General features: G+C 62.6%; 2 long non-coding RNA genes across 2 annotated transcripts; both read left to right on the top strand.

The window, feature by feature from the left end:
• Positions 1-11: 11 nt before the first annotated feature.
• Positions 12-9916, top strand: LOC124517217 (uncharacterized). The gene is made up of 2 exons (XR_006963378.1): positions 12-329; positions 7966-9916. It is a non-coding gene; the product is annotated as an uncharacterized LOC124517217 (long non-coding RNA).
• Positions 9917-10023: 107 nt separating this feature from the next.
• On the top strand, positions 10024-14678 carry LOC124517220 (uncharacterized). Its single transcript, XR_006963382.1, has 2 exons — positions 10024-11061; positions 11517-14678. It is a non-coding gene; the product is annotated as an uncharacterized LOC124517220 (long non-coding RNA).
• Positions 14679-15203: the final 525 nt, after the last annotated feature.

Genomic DNA, 15203 nt, shown 5'->3' with positions numbered 1-15203 from the left:
CGAAGGAGGAAAACGGTTCAGCGAGAGCCCACTTCCTCAAACCGTGAGCGGTGGATGCAGGCGCTCAAATGTCTCCTGTGGGAGGATGTGGAGAAGCCGGAGCGCTCCCACGCGGCTGGTGGGCAGGCCGGGCGGCGGCCCCCGCGGGAACGCGGCCGTTCCTCGGGGGGTGGCGCGTGGGATTACCAGACGGCTCAGGAGCTCCACTGCGGAGCTCGCCCCTGGTCTGAAAACAGGGGCCCACACCCCCGCACGCGACCTTCACCGCAGCGCCGGGGACGGCGACCGGCTCGATTCCACAGTGCGAAGGGTCACCGCCGGATAAACGGGTAAGTGGCGGAACGTCACTCAGCCACGAGAGGAACGAGGTAGCGAGCTGGGCTGCAACGGGGACTGGGCTGCAACGGGGACGAGCTGGGCTGCAACCAAGGCAAGCAAGCCAGGTAGGCGCCGTGCTGTGATTCCATTCGGTATGGGCCGCCCGGAACAAGCGGACCGTGGAGACAGCGGACTGGGGGCCGCCAGGGGCTAAGGCGGGGGCTACTCCTTCCTGGGAACAGGGTGGGATTTGTGACGAGACGTTGGGGAGCCGCAAGGTGGTCGCACGGCACCATCAGTATACTGGGCACGGCCGCCCCGTCCGCTGGTAAACGGGTCGTTTCACACGAGGTGAATGCCACCCGCAGAGAAGTGTCCCACACAGCCACCCAGCGGCTGCCGCGGGTTCGTGAAGATCTGGGAGGGAACTTCCGTCCGAAGCAGACAGAACAGGGGCCTCTGGAGCGAGGCTCTGGCGGCTCACCCTCGCCCCCTGGGACTTGAGCACGGGTGACACGGGCGGGCGACACCCCCTCGGTCTTCCCCCCTGCCAGACACACAGCAGAGTCCTGCTCGCACCGCGTTCTGAAATCAGGTAACTTATCCCACGTCTGAATCAGAAACCGCGGGACCAGACGGGGCTCTAGACTTACGCGCACACCGGTCCCCGGCTCCGGCCTCGCCCCGCCGCCTCCCTCCTTGCCCACCGCGGGCCCTGCATCTCTACGATGGGACGGGAAGGGACGGGGAGGGCAGGCTGGCATTGGGGCAGAGGTGGGACAAGGCGGGAAGCCCGGTTCGCCGGCGCTGTGCGAACGCGGCCCCATCCCTCTCCCCGCACCTGCCCCTGCACCGAGGAGACGCGGCTTCCCCGCAAGGATGGAGCTGGGCAAGTGCGCAGCGGGACGTGAAGGGCACCCCTATCACCGTCTGGAGCTCGGGCAGCGGCCTGGGGACCCGGGGCCGGACGTGGCCAAGTGTCTGGCTGAGAGGAGCGTCGGGGACCGAGGGCGGATTTCAAGTCTCCTCAGCAGAGCGCACGGTGGTTCAGGTGTTTGGGGGTCACCCCCTCCCCGGCCGGCCGTGCTGCCAGCAGGCGGGAGCCGTGGGGGTTGAAAGAGAGCGCGCGGGCAACACGGGGTCCCTGGAGAAGCAGAGTTCACTTTCCATCCACTTGTGGAGTGACCGCGAGCCTTTCCGTCAGTTTCCACGAACCACTACAAACCGGGGGAAATTCATGCTGACTTGTATTTCACGCGGGGACTGAAGGGGATGGTGACGGGGCTCGAGGTGGCCGTGAAGGGGCACCTGTCAGGCCTCCTCCTTCAGGAACGTGATGGCATCGGCCCCGCGGCTGCGTCCCGAGTCCCCCCGGCGGCAGGTACATCTGCCCCATAGGCCGCTCCATCAACGCTCTCAGACTGCACCGCGGGCGAGAGGGTCTCCCGGCCAACCTCCCTCCTCCTCCCGGCCTCTCCGGCCTCCCCGCTCCTGCCTCCCGCACAGGGTGTCCCCGCAAATCTGAACGTCACACGCCCTGATCCTGGAGTCCTGGGGTGACAGGGGACCCGCACGGAACGGAGGAGCGTGTCCCCGGGAAGGTCCTCCCCTGCCCTCACCACTGCGTCCACTCGCCCACGGAGCAGAAGCCAGGAGCAGCGGCCTTCTCCCCTCCGGACGCCGCTGGGCGTCATGAGAACCTCCGAAGGGATGGGGCGTGTTAGGGACCTGAGACTGCCCCTCATACTCCCATGGCCGTGAGTATTTCCGGAAAAGCAGTGTAAGCGTGTGCTGTAAGAACCGCAGTTAGGCGTTGCAAGGCCAGGGCTCACTTTCTCTCTCGCGCCAGTGCCCCAGCCGCACCCGGGAGGCGCGCGGTCGGTCTTCGGTGAATAAATGGAGGGCATTTCTATCGCCCCGGGGGCCAGCCGAATTCAGGGCTCCATCTGCCCGATCTGCATCCACAAAGGTGTTGCCGTAAAGGCTCTTAAAAATTGCAGCGTGTTTACTTTATTTCAGAGTTTCCAGGCAAGAACAGGTGGGAGAGAGAAAGACAGAGTCTTTACCAAAGAGAATGACTTCTTGTTTTGGGAAGTGCAGGGGGACCGAGGTGGGTGGGCTGGCAGGGTCAGGGACGAGCAGCTGGCCCCGGACTAGGTGCGGACACGGAGGACGGTGACCTCTCTCAATGCCACCCCGTCCGGGTCTGCACTCACCGGGGGCCAGCGCACAGTCCCCTGAGCCGCTCTGTCCGCACGCAGAACCTTGTATGAATTGGGGGTCTGCTCGGAGCACGCTGAGGGAGTCGGCCAGAACGAGCGGGGCCCAGCTATTCCACAGGCACCCACGCACCGTGTCAGGTGCTACAGACCAAGATTTCTGCCCGGAGGGAGTTTTTGGTGCAGGAGAAAGTAGGCGAGGGTGGAGGCCGCGAAAGGAGCAGCGGGAGGAAATAGTCAGAGGAAGCCCCTTCCTGGAGCCACCCTAAGGTGAGGAGCCAGGTTTGTGGACACGCAACGAGGACAAGGTTCTGGAAACGCACCTGCGTCCCACTGATCTGCTGTGGGCCCAGGGGCGGATGGTCGGAGGGAAATGACAGGTGGCTTCCTACATCTGTCCGCACCGCACAAGCGTCCGTGGCCTGACCAAGGCCTTCTCTGTACACGTCTTGTCCGGAAGCTTCCACCGGAGAAGCATGGCACCTTGGCTCCGGCTGAGGGAAGTATTAGTGTTTGAGAACAACAATCGGAAGAGCGTGAGTCACCTTGACAACCAACCACCTCTTCCGTTTGCAAAGCACGTTGGGCTGTGGGATTGCAATTGTTGCCACATCCCTGCACGGGAACTGCCTCGTATCTCTCTGCTGTGTTTACCTACGTGGCCGTATCTCCACAAGCGGGTTCCAGCCCATCCGCTGCTACCCCGGCCAGACCCCAGATCTTGGGGGCCTGAACCAGTGTATTCCCTCACGAGTGTGAAAGCCGGGCTGGCTGCAGTCTCAGGGTCTGTCCGTGCGGTCTCTCCAGCATGGCGACCTCAGAGGGCTCACACGTGTCTCGCGGCGGCTCAGGGGCTCCAGTGACAGGTGCGGGATGTGACGGGCTGTTCGTCACCCAGCCGAGAGCTCAGAGGCACCATTTCTGTCCTACGGGATGGGTAGTCACGAGCCCACACCGATTCAAGGAGAGGAAACGCACGCCACTTTTACTGCTGAGAGGAGCGTCAGAGGACGGGCAGGATGTTCTAAGCCGGCACGATGTGGGCCGCACGTGCGAGATCACGGACACACGCGGTCCCACACGGACGTACACGGTGGCACAGTGTAGTCGGCGTGGCCCTCACAGCAGCCTGGCAGAGAGGAAACTGACCTGGGAGGGATCCAGGAGGCAGTCCGGAGCCACCCTGCCCAGCCCCGCTCCCACCAGGCCACGGCAGGGCTGCGAACCCCCCTGGAGACAAGGTGGCCTGGATCTCATGCCTCCCACTGGGCCATCAGCCCCCTCCTGTTCCGGCGGGGTTCGATGGGGGGCAGGAGGGAAGAGCCCTGAGGTGATCCTGGCTGGCGAGTGGCCCGGGGAACCCAAGCTCCAGGACAGGGCCCCGGTGCGTGACCTCAGGCACAGGCTGCTGAGGTCGACTTCTCTTTTCCCCAAAGGCGGAACCTGTGGGGGAAACTGCTGGGGTTTTGGCCGCTCCAGGAGGTGGCTCGGGGGAGCCCCCAGCCCTGGCTTACTCTTAGCGCCGGAGTGAGTCAAGCTGCGTCCCTTTCCCGAGGCCGTGGCGGGAGCTGACTCTCCAGAGAGCACTGGTCGGCAACACAAGGGCAGGAGCATGTGCACCACAGGACATCTGCCTCCGTCCGTCTGCTGGGGCCACGCCTCAACCATCAGAAAACAACAAAGGCCAGTCTGCTCCCAGTCAAGAAAAGCCACTGTCCTGGGGCGCCTGGGGGCTCCGTCAGTTGAGCGTCTGACTTCGGCTCAGGTCATGATCTCATGGTCTGTGAGTTCGAACCCTGCGTCGGGCTCTGTGCTCGGAGCCTGGAGCCTGTTTTGGATTCCGTGTCTCCTCTTTCTGCCCCTAACCCACTCACATTCTGTCTCCGTCTCTCTCAAAAATAAATAAACATTAAAAAAAAAACTTTTAATTAAAAAAAAGAAAAAAAAAAAAGAAAAAGCCACTGTCCCAATGTGGCGAGGCTCCTGGTGGGAGCTTGTTTTCCATCCAGGGAGACAAATTTCCAGGAAGTTCTGTGAGCGAAATAAGCGGGTAGGACCCCCTCCAAGTCTCCTGCTGTGTTTGGGAGAAAGGCCTAGGTGGGTGCTGGAGAAAACACGGAGCTGGGAAGGAAGGGAGCTGGGAGGCACGGAGGGCTGGAGAGAGGCGTCCACAGACGTGGCTCCTGGGGTCGGATTTTCAACTACGGTTGTAGAGGCCACAAAGGGGATGGAAGAGGAGGGGGGGGAAGGCCAGGGGGAGGTTAAAATTACGAACGGTCCCACATAAGACAGAATGCCTGTGTGCCACCTGGAACACTGCGCTAGTCTGTCCTTCGCACCTGTGCGCTCAGGTGCGCGCCCGGACCAGCCTCTCCTTCCCCGTCTGCGTCTTACTTGGATACCCGTTGCCCGGCTCACGGCGCTCTGTCACTACCACGGCCGGCCACGCTGAGATTTTCCCGACGCTGATGTCACGGCTGAAGCTACATCGGTTCTGGCACCAAGTTCCACCCAGCAAAGTGGAAGCAGTCTTCTCCTCTCCCCGAATGTCATCGTGGGGGAAGGTACGCAGGAGAAGAGCCCGTTTGAATGGGACCGTCGAGTGAGTGTGGCAGAAGGCCTCGGACTTTCCCTGCTCGGGATGGAACAGCTGATCTAAAACAGAAAGGGAGGAAGCAGGAGTGTGTCCGGTGACAGCAGGTGAGACCGGGCCGCCCGAGGGCAGCGCTCTGTGCGGAGCAAGAACTCAGAACACCCCGAAGCCGCTGCCCCGGCCGACGCTCCCCGAGCTCGCTGAGCACCTGCCACGGGCGGGGCCCCGCGCGGCATCCAGGGGTGGTGCTGTTAGCAGGTGCTCACGGTGCAAGAGTCTCCCAAACCCCCAGGTGTTTCTGCCACAGAGCGTTAGGGACACTGGCACAGCACAACAGGACCTGAAGTTCAGCGGGGGGCCAGGGGCGTCCCCGAGAGAAGGCCAGCTTCAAGCTGGCTCCTGGGGACGAATACAGGGCCGTCGGGCCGAGCCTGAGCGCAGCCAGGGGGGAGTACAGATGCGCATCCCGACCCAGCTGGCCCAGCTCTCAGCCACGCCAAGAGCACATGCGGATCCGAGGCCACGGCAGCTCGGGGGGCTTGGAATGGGCCAAAAAGGAAGAGGAACCTTGGGAGGTTTTTAAAAATTTTTTTTAATGTTTTTTATTTATTTTTAGGGGAAAGAGTGTGAGCGGGGGAGGGGCAGAGAGCGAGGGAGACACAGAATCCGAAGCAGGCGCCGGGCTCCGAGCCGTCAGCACAGAGCCCGACGCGGGGCTCGAACCCACAAATGTTGAGATCATGAGCTGAGCCCAAGTCGGACACTCAACCGACTGAGCCACCCGGGCGCCCCTGAACCTCAGGAGGTTTATGCAGGGGAGAGACACGGTCAGATCTGTGATCTAGGAGGTACTATCTCTGCAGGACTGATTACTGAGGAAGCCGGGAAAACAGGCTGTTCATCAGTGCTATTGAGGGAGGATTTCCAGACATAAAAATCCATCCACTTGAAGCGCCCCCTTCAGTGAGTTCTCACCCGTGTCAACATCCCCATCAGCACACGAAGCGTTTCGACCACCCCAAGACGTCTCTTCGTGCCCCTTTGTGGCCGGTCCCCTATGCCCCCCTCTGGCCACGGGCCACCACTGGTCTGCTGGATGTCACGGGGGGCTCCTTTTCCCTGGCCTGAAATCCCACAAACGGGACATCAGTCAGCGCACACGCCTGGCTTCTGGCGCTCAGCTGAACGGCTTCGGTCGTGCACGCGGTTGAGAAAATCAAGTTTGTTCCTTTTTATTACTGAGCGATACGTTCCGTCGAGTGGATCTGCCTCGAGGGGTTTATCTGTTCTCCGCCCGGTGGTTTGGGAGGTCACGAATAAAGCTGCTAAAAACCGCTGCACGCCAAGTCTTCCTAGCGGACTGAGTGTTCGTCTCTCCCAGGGAAACATCGAGCGGTGGGATTGCGGGGGCCGTGCGGTAAGCGGCTCGTTCTGGCTGCGGCGTTCTGTACGGATAAGCTCAAACTCATTGGAAACCGCTGCAGCATGTGCTGAAGTGACCGTGCCACCGTGCCCCAGCCCCGCCACACGTGGGGCCCCGGGCGCCCCGCCTCCCCGCCAACTCTCGTGTGGTCTGTCCTTGTAATGTTATCCTTCTGGTGGGTCTGGAGTGACACCTCATTGTGGTTTTAACACCTCTGTGTGTTCACTGGCCGTTTCTGTACCTTCTTTTCGCGAAGCATCCGTTCAAAGCACGCGTCCGTCTCCTAAAAACTCAAATTGTTCTCTTTACCGACTTGAACAGTTCTTTACAAGTTCTGGAACCTAACCGCGGCCGCTGAGGTCACGTCGGGCACAGACGATGAGGCCCGAGCCAGGACCACACAGGGACCGACGAGGAGCGGTCGGGAGACCGCGAGCGGCAGACGTGCGGGGTTTGGTGGAGGACACGGGCCGCGTCCGTGGCTCCGAAGGGGCATCAGGGAAAGAGAAGAGGGTGAACTTGAGCCCCGGAGAGCCTGTGGGGCTGAGGCTGGGACAGGAAGGCGCGGCAGCCGTGTCAGCTGGCTGCCCTGCAGTAATGCTGTTGCGTCAGGAGCCCCCCGGCCCCGTGCAGCGCTCCGACGGGGGCTCCGCGCGCCCGCGGGTGTGAGCGCAGCTGGGCAGACGGGGGAGCCGACCCCGGTGCCAGATGTGCACGCGGCTGGGACGGCCCCGCTCTGCCATCTCCCGTCCCTGAGGGACGAGTGGCCTGTGCGCCGCTGCTGGAGAAGGCCGACGCACGAGGGCGTGAGCCCAACACGGAAACGGGCTTCAAGCCTCCACCGCCCCGGACGGTGCGGATCACACGGCCCCTCCTGCAGCGGGAGGGGAGTGAGTATTTGCCAAATAATCGAAGCGTTATGTCCGCCGTGAAGGAGGTCCCTCCCCGGCTCAAGAAAAGACGGGTCTTTATTGACCGGGTTTTGTAGGAACATGTATCGTTTTGTCCAGCAGCACTTCCCTTTTATTCTGAGGGGTCGTCCGCTCCACAGCCCCCATCACGCGGTCCCGGCTGGAGGTACGCGCTCGGCCGCGAACCCTCCAAACCCTGAGTACAGTTGACGGACGGGGCAGGCACCTGACCTCCGCACAACCTGAACCCTCCCTTCAGCTTTAAGCGCTGAAACGCGGTGCGGCCGACACCGCCCTCCCCGGTGCCCAGGCTCCGGCGACGGGGCCGCACGGGCTGTGTCACCCGGGAGAGGAAGTCGGCGAGCACGAATGGAACCCACACGCAGGGAGGAGGGGTGACAGGGACGAAGTGTCCTCGTCGCCCTCAAGTCCTTGGTTCCAGGGGTTTCTCGATCAATTCTTCTTTTTGTCAAAATCAAAATTGTGTTTTTTTATGAACAGGTTTCAAACAAACGTGTCTCCCCATCACGACGCCATCAGGAGAACTCATGCTGTGGTGTCGCCGAGAACATTCCTGAAAGAAGTCAGGACACAGCTTTTCCGAGATGCAGCGAGGCTCGGTGTTCCTCCCTTCCCGGCGTGGGATGGTCACCCCCTGACCTCTGCTCTTCCGGGTCACGGGACCACACTTCCCAGGGTGGGTCCCATCCTCGTGGTGTGGGTGGGACCATCTGGCAGCCCCCGCCCGTAAGCTCCGCCCTGACAGCAAAGCCACTGGGCGCCCTCCCCGCTCCCCGCTCCCCGCTCCGGGCCTGATCTAGGACGTGCGGAGCTCTGGGCCATCTTCCCGCTCAGTGTGCCTCTCCCACGTGCTTCCCGTGAACCCGGACCCCCAGGCCCACCTGCCTGCCTGGCCTCTCCACCCACATGGTGAGCGGGCATCCCAGATTTCACGTGTCCAGACCAAACTTCTGATTTCCCGCGTGCCCCCAGCCCGGCCCACTCCTCCCTCGTGTCCCCATCTCAGGAAATGGCGTCGCCATCCACCGAGCACAGAGCCCGGGACCGTGCCCGTCCGCTCTGTTTAACGCGCACGCCACGTCCACCTGACGGCACGTCCCGACGTGTCACCTGGCGGCGTGTCCTGACAGCGCTGCCTCCGAGACATGTCCCAACCCGAGGAGGCCGAGTCTCGTCCCGCCCCCGTCACATCCTGCCTAGACCAGCAACGGTCCCCCGACGGGGCTCCGCCCGCACCCTCCTGGCCACAGTCACCCAACCACACGGTGCGGGCCGCCCCACCTCACTGCCTCGCAGGCGCTCGGCCAGGCAGACAAGGAGCGCGAGCAAGAGCAGGGGGTGGGGGTCCCCCGAGGGAGTTCCGAGTCCAGTACGACCTCAGTAGCTGCCACAGCCTGGGCAGCCTCTCGCGCGCGCAAATCTCGGCCGTGGCGCCTCGTCCTACCGGGCACCACGCCGTCGGGCACGGGCCCAGAAAGCCGAGGCCCCCTTGGGACGACGAGGCGGAGCTCTCGGGGACGGTCGGCACCGGACGTCTTCAGAAGAGCGCGGTCCGGCCTTGCGGCCTCAGAGGGGCTCCCTTCCGTGCTTCCTGCCACGCCGTGAGTCACCGGGCACAGGTGAGGGTCACACTGCGGCCTCGTGTCAAACCCTTGTCTTACCAACCTTCAGAGCCAGGGGCCGAAAGTCAACGGTGCCTTGCCTTGGGGTTTGCCGGAACGAACCGCGCTTCGGCGAGGTTTTGGTGCACACGGTCCATTTGACGTGTGTGTGTGTGTGTGTGTACGTGTGCTCACGCACCTGTCACGCAGAATGTCCCACAGTGACCGCTCGTGATCGTACGTTCACTGGCAGTGACCACATCCACGCTCTCGCGCCACCATCCCCACCGCCCGCCCCCCGAACGCTTTCATCGTCCCGTGCGACGATCTCTGAGCCGCTAAATGATAGCTCCCCGCCCCCACCCGGGCCCCGGCAGCCACCATGCCCCCCACTCCGTCCCCGTGAGTGAGCGGCGCTAGCCCGCCTCGTGTACGTGAACTGCGGCTCACGTCCCCGAGCACGGTGTCCTCGAGGTCCATCCGGGCCGTCTCCTGTGTCACAACCTCCTTCCCTTTCAAGGCTACGCGGTATTTCATCCCGTGTGTAAACCACACTTTGTGGCTCCCCTGGCTTGTGGGTGCACGGCACCTCGCGTGCGTCTTCTGGCCGTAGCGGGAGCCGCTGGAGTGCACGTGGGTGTGCACATGGATATCTGCCGAGTCCCTGCTGGCGTTCTTTCGGACCCACGCCCGTCAGCGGAGCCGCGGGCTCACGTCCATCTGAGGCCGTGAAGGACGTACTGGTTGCGAGGGAAGGAGAAAGGGGGACGGAAACGAGGTCTTGTTACCGAGAGTCGCTGAAGGCAGGCTTTGGTTTCGGGATTGCTCCCCCTCTGCTCACACACGCCTCGGGGCACACGCTCACGTGCTCCCACACATGCACACACACGCACACCTACACATCACACACGCACACTCACATACACACACACACATATACACGCACGCTCAATACTCGCACATACACGCGCACACACGTGCACACGATGCACCCACACCACACACACACGTGCTTACGCATCACGCTTACACTCGCTCACATGCACGTATACACGCACACGCTCGTGCTCACACATACATGCACTTACGCATCACACTGACACACACACACACACACACACACACACACACCTGCACTAACACACACACAGCCCCTGTGAACTGGAGCCTGACTGAGAACCAACCGACTGTAAGAGGAAAATGCCCGTGACCAGAACGTCGGCAACAACCTCACAAACAGTCACGGGCGACCCCTGCTGGTGCTGCCGCCTGGGACCCGAGGGGACCTGAGGCACAAGCCAGGTTGTGAGGACACTGGGATAGAGGGATTGACGGTGTCTGGACTTTGCCAACTTCTCCGTGACTGCGCTGTCCTCGATCCCTGTGACCCCACTCCGTGATCCTTGTGACCTCTATGTCCACGATCCCTGTGACCTCACCGCCCCGATCTTGGCCGTAGGAGGGGAGCCCCACGACTGCTGTGGTTGATCCTCAAACTAAGGATGAAATACTGAGGGCCGTTGGACACATGGACGCCCTCACCAGGCCCAGGCTCCTGCCTGCCCCTCCGTGCACGCCCGGGCTCCCCTCCCCCCGCCCCCGTTCACACCCTCACCAGGCGGCACATTCCGGCACAGCCTCCCCCCCATCCCACCCCCCCCCCCCGCCCTCAGGACGCTGCTCCAGCGGCAAGAAAGGCCAAGAGTCACTCCCATCAGGCCCTTCATGCCCAAAGGCTTCTGGAACGCTGTGTCCCTCACTCCCCACGTGGTGGGGACTCCCTGCGCCCTGGCCTGAGTCAGAAGCCACCATCGTGTCACCAGTGACCGGATCCGTAAAGGAGACTGGACGTCCCCCCTTCACAGAGGCACCTGCCGCCTCCAGCAGGGACACGACCCGGCAGAGAGAGGGGCCCGGGCTGCAGTGACGTCCCGCCTGCTTGGGAACATGACCCCAGTCTCTCAGGGAAGCACAGGTGATTCTCAGCAGGAGGACCCCCTGTCGATGCGAGGTGCTCCCCCACGCTCTAAGGACTGGGGGTGCCCCCGAGTTCCCCCGACACCTTCCTCCCTCCCAGCGGCACACGGCAGCTCAGGGTCCTGACCGCCCGGAGGGAACGCTCGGACCCGGACGTAGGCCCGGTGCAAGCTCGGGCTTCCTGGGCCCCTTTTCCTCTCTGGACCTGTCTTTCCACCTGTAACCCCCTCCCCACGTGGACCAGAAGAACATTTCCAGATCTTCTCCCAGCTCCCCAAAGACGCGGAGAGCCAGCAGGGGAAGGACAGAGAGGGAGGGGGAGAGAGAGAATCCCAGGCAGGTTCCTCGGGGTCAGCGCAGAGCCCGACGTGGGGCTCAGTCCCACGAACCTTGAGATGGTGACGGGAGCCGGACGCTTAACTGACTGAGCCCCCCGGGCGCCCCTCCCCTCAGGACTGCTTCCACTTCAGCAAAGGGAACGCGAGGTGCGGAGCAAGACGGAACGAGAGGGGCAACGGGTCAGACGCTAGCGACGAGTCGGGGGCGCCCGGCGGCCGTCCACGCTGCCCCATCTTGCAGGTACGAAAATTCCTCCCGGGCACGAGGGTTTTGTTGACAACAGAAGCTCGGTTGCATGGAGTATCTTCGTGACCTCGTTCGAATCGTTCTAATGAAGGTGACTTCCAAAGGAAACCCCCTCCTCTGTCACCCCCGGAGTCCCTGCCTCCGCGCCTGCCACAGACAGCTTCTGACGCCGCGCCAGCATTAGAAAAGCTCGGGGGAGGGGGGTTTCCAGAACCTTCTCTTCCCACTTCCCATTTCTCGAGTCATTTGAACTATCACATATGTAAAGAAAAATGTCACGGGCGGGGAAAACACAAGCTCTCGGGGCCTGGAGGAGGGAAAGCCCAGTCCCCGGAGTTGAGCCCCCCTCTTGGCACTTGGTCCTGGGACGGAGGGGCTGGTGGTCAGAGCTACGTCCCCGTGTCATTATGGGGACCGTGCCCGGTGGCCCCGAGGAAGCACCAGGGCTCCGGAAAGTGGTCTGGAGGCCACGTGGCCTGTGCTGCCTCCTCACTGCTTGAGAGCTGCTCACCAGTACAGGGCCACCTGCTCAGGGGTCCCCCCACCACAGGGAGCTTGGGGCCACTGGCGTGGACCCTCTAGGGGAGATGCCTGCACCCCTTTTCCCACAAGTAGAGGGGCCGGCAGGATACAGGGACTCAGAGCCCCAGACAGAGGGGCCCGGTCCCAGCCCCTGCCCTCTCTGGCCCCGTCCCCTCCCTGCCAGCCTGCTGGCTCCCGCCCACACCAGCGAGGGCTTGTACCCCGAGGGCTTGTGCTGGTGCGCACGGCCGGCCCGTGGGTCCCCAGCACAGGACCGCAGGCCGCCTGCCCGGGGCCCCTCCAGGCTCTGGACGGCAAGTGCAGGAGGGAAAGCCGCCGGGGTCACCGGCAGCGAGAGCGCCAGCTCCGGCTTTGTCACGTTTCCCCGGCCGTGAGTTTGAAGCAACGAAAGCCAAGCACGCAGACCTGGGCCATGTGGGTTTTTAACGGGCCCAGAAGGAGGCCCTCCCGAGTAGGACTGCGGGCCTCGCAGGAGCGGGTGCCAGGGGCAGAGGAGAGTCCGGTGCTGGCCCCAGGGACGTCCCAGGCCGGGATGCGGGCGAGACAGACAGAGAAGCCACCGGAAAACAAAACAGACAACAGGGACTGTCAAGGACTCTGAGGGGATACAGGCATGTTTGAGGGAAACGGTATTCGCTACACCCCCGCATGGCCGGCAGTAAGAGGTACACCTCCTGTCACCTCCTGTCACCTCGGTGTCACGGTGTCCCCTGGTGTCCAACACCCAGGACTCGACAGGGTCTGACTCCAAAACGCACAGGTGAGATGCTGTTTCGGCTCTTTTTCAATTCACACGGGGACACGAGTCATGCAAACATTTGTCAGCTCTGTTCACCACGACCCACGGGCAGCGTTTCGGCGTCACCGCTGACCGTGGTCACGGGGGCTCCCGAAGGGCACCCGTCGCCCAGGACGACATGCCTTGGGGCCCCCAGTGGGACGCAGCAGAAGCAGGAAGCCCTCCGTCTGGCACCTGCTGTCGGGCCGAGAGGCGGACGCTCAGACAGGCTGCTGGGCTGGGCGAGGCTGCTGGTGGGTGGCAGAGGCGTCCCCTCCCTCTGCGGCCGCCGTGCACCCCGCCAACGCCCCTCGTGGGTGAGGGACCCCCTCGCCTGCGACGCCTCCTGTGAAGCTCGGAAGTTCCCACGGGGAAGACCCGCCTTCGGGTCGCTCACGGCAGTGACAGTGACGGGACGGTGTGCCGTGTGCGGACAGACGGGGACACGGGCTGGGCTGGAAAGCCTCCCAGATGAGACGGTGACGGAGCTGACACTCCAGGCTGTGTGGAATTTGCCCAGAGAGACAGCCAGGCGGAGAGCTGGGCCCGGGGATGGGCAAGGTGCGGGGGCTGCGAGCAGCTCGGCAGAAACCAGCGTCCCGCAGCCGGGGACCGAGGCAAGACCTTATCCTGTTTGCGGGGGGCTTGAAGCAAGGCACCCGCGCAGTCACATCTGCATTCTGGAAAGAACATTCCGGAAGCAGGGGCGAGTCCGGGCGGGAGAAGACCAGTGTGATGGAGGTGGGGTAGGATGTGCCCGTAGCTGGTGACACACGCTCGGGACCCAGACAAGGCAGAGACCACTGGGTGGAGAGGAGCAGGCGGTGGACGAGAGGACTCAGGGAGCAGAGGCACAGTGGCCAGTGGCAAGGGCATCGGGACACTGGAGGGTCACGTGGGTCAGGGACACTCGTGCTGCAGTGACACCCAAGAAAGGAGGGCACGTTTGGTGGGGAGGAGCAGGTCTGCCTGGGGCACGGCGCGGGTGACGCGTGGACGGGACACGCACGGGGGGCAAGCCGGTGGGTCCGCGGCTCAGGAGAGACGTTGCGGCTGGGCATCGGGACGCAAGGATTTGGGGGTCATTAACGCACGTCCAGTTCCAGGGTCCTGGGAGCCGCTGAAGTCACCCAGGGAGAAGGGGGCTAGAGAAGCGGCGGGGGCGGTGCCCACGGGAGCCTGACGCCGTCCGTGAGCTTGCGGAGCCCACGCAAGACCGAGAAGGCGCAGAAACCAGGGGCGACTCACGCACTCTCCGGGGTACCTGAGGGCTTCCCGAGGGCAGCCGGGCACCGAGCTCCAGGGGGGACCCTGCTTCATGCGCGCTCTTTCCCGAGGTCTCCTTCCCCTCCTGCCCCGCACCCCGGCCTCCCTCGGTGGCGCGGCCCCCAGGGGGTGCAAACCTCCAGCAGAGTGGCAGCTCACAGGGTGGGTGTCTCTGCGGAGAAGGTGCTGAGAAGAAACCAGCCGAGAAACTCCACTTGAAGACAATCCGGGGACGGATCACTACGTGCTTTTGGCGGATTACCGACCGACTGGCATTTATACAACGAAACCCCTTTCCCTCCTGCCTCCTTAAACAGTAACAAAATGGTTCTCGGTGCTGACGGCCGTAAAGGACACAAAATAAAAAGGCAGTTGGGGAGGAACCCTCGCAAAAAGGATAGTCATCCACGGATGTACAGCGAAGATGAAATGATTTTTAAGGCCCTATTTGATTAAGAGATTTCCAATGGAAGGGCACACTTTTATACAAAGATTTATAGGGGCGCCTGGGTGGCGCAGTCGGTTAAGCGTCCGACTTCAGCCAGGTCACGATCTCGCCGTCCGTGAGTTCGAGCCCCGCGTCGGGCTCTGGGCTGACGGCTCGGAGCCTGGAGCCTGTTTCCGATTCTGTGTCTCCCTCTCTCTCTGCCCCTCCCCCGTTCATGCTCTGTCTCTCTCTGTCCCAAAAATAAATAAAAAACATTGAAAAAAAAAATTAAAAAAAAAATAAAGATTTATAGTATGTTCACGTTATTTTGGGTGCTAGTAATTGTAATAAGGAACACAAAAGAGGTTTTCAACACTTCGGATCCCGGAGTTGCAAGAAATGCAAGAAGTCAAGCGTTTCAGTGGTTTTGTTGCTGACCTCTCCGTCAGAGGGTCTCAGAGCAAAGTAGAGGAAGGAAGCCAGGCCAGAACAGGGCGCAGGGCACGGGTGGGTGGTGCAGGGCGTGGGCAGGTAGGCGGGC

This window comes from Lynx rufus, unplaced genomic scaffold (genome assembly GCF_022079265.1).
Source record: "Lynx rufus isolate CCGP_SWC_20201006 ecotype Redwood Valley unplaced genomic scaffold, mLynRuf1.p SCAF_21, whole genome shotgun sequence".
NCBI lineage: Eukaryota > Metazoa > Chordata > Mammalia > Carnivora > Felidae > Lynx > Lynx rufus.
The sequence above is the reverse complement of the archived record's forward strand: the minus strand, read 5'-3'. Positions and strand labels throughout refer to the sequence as shown.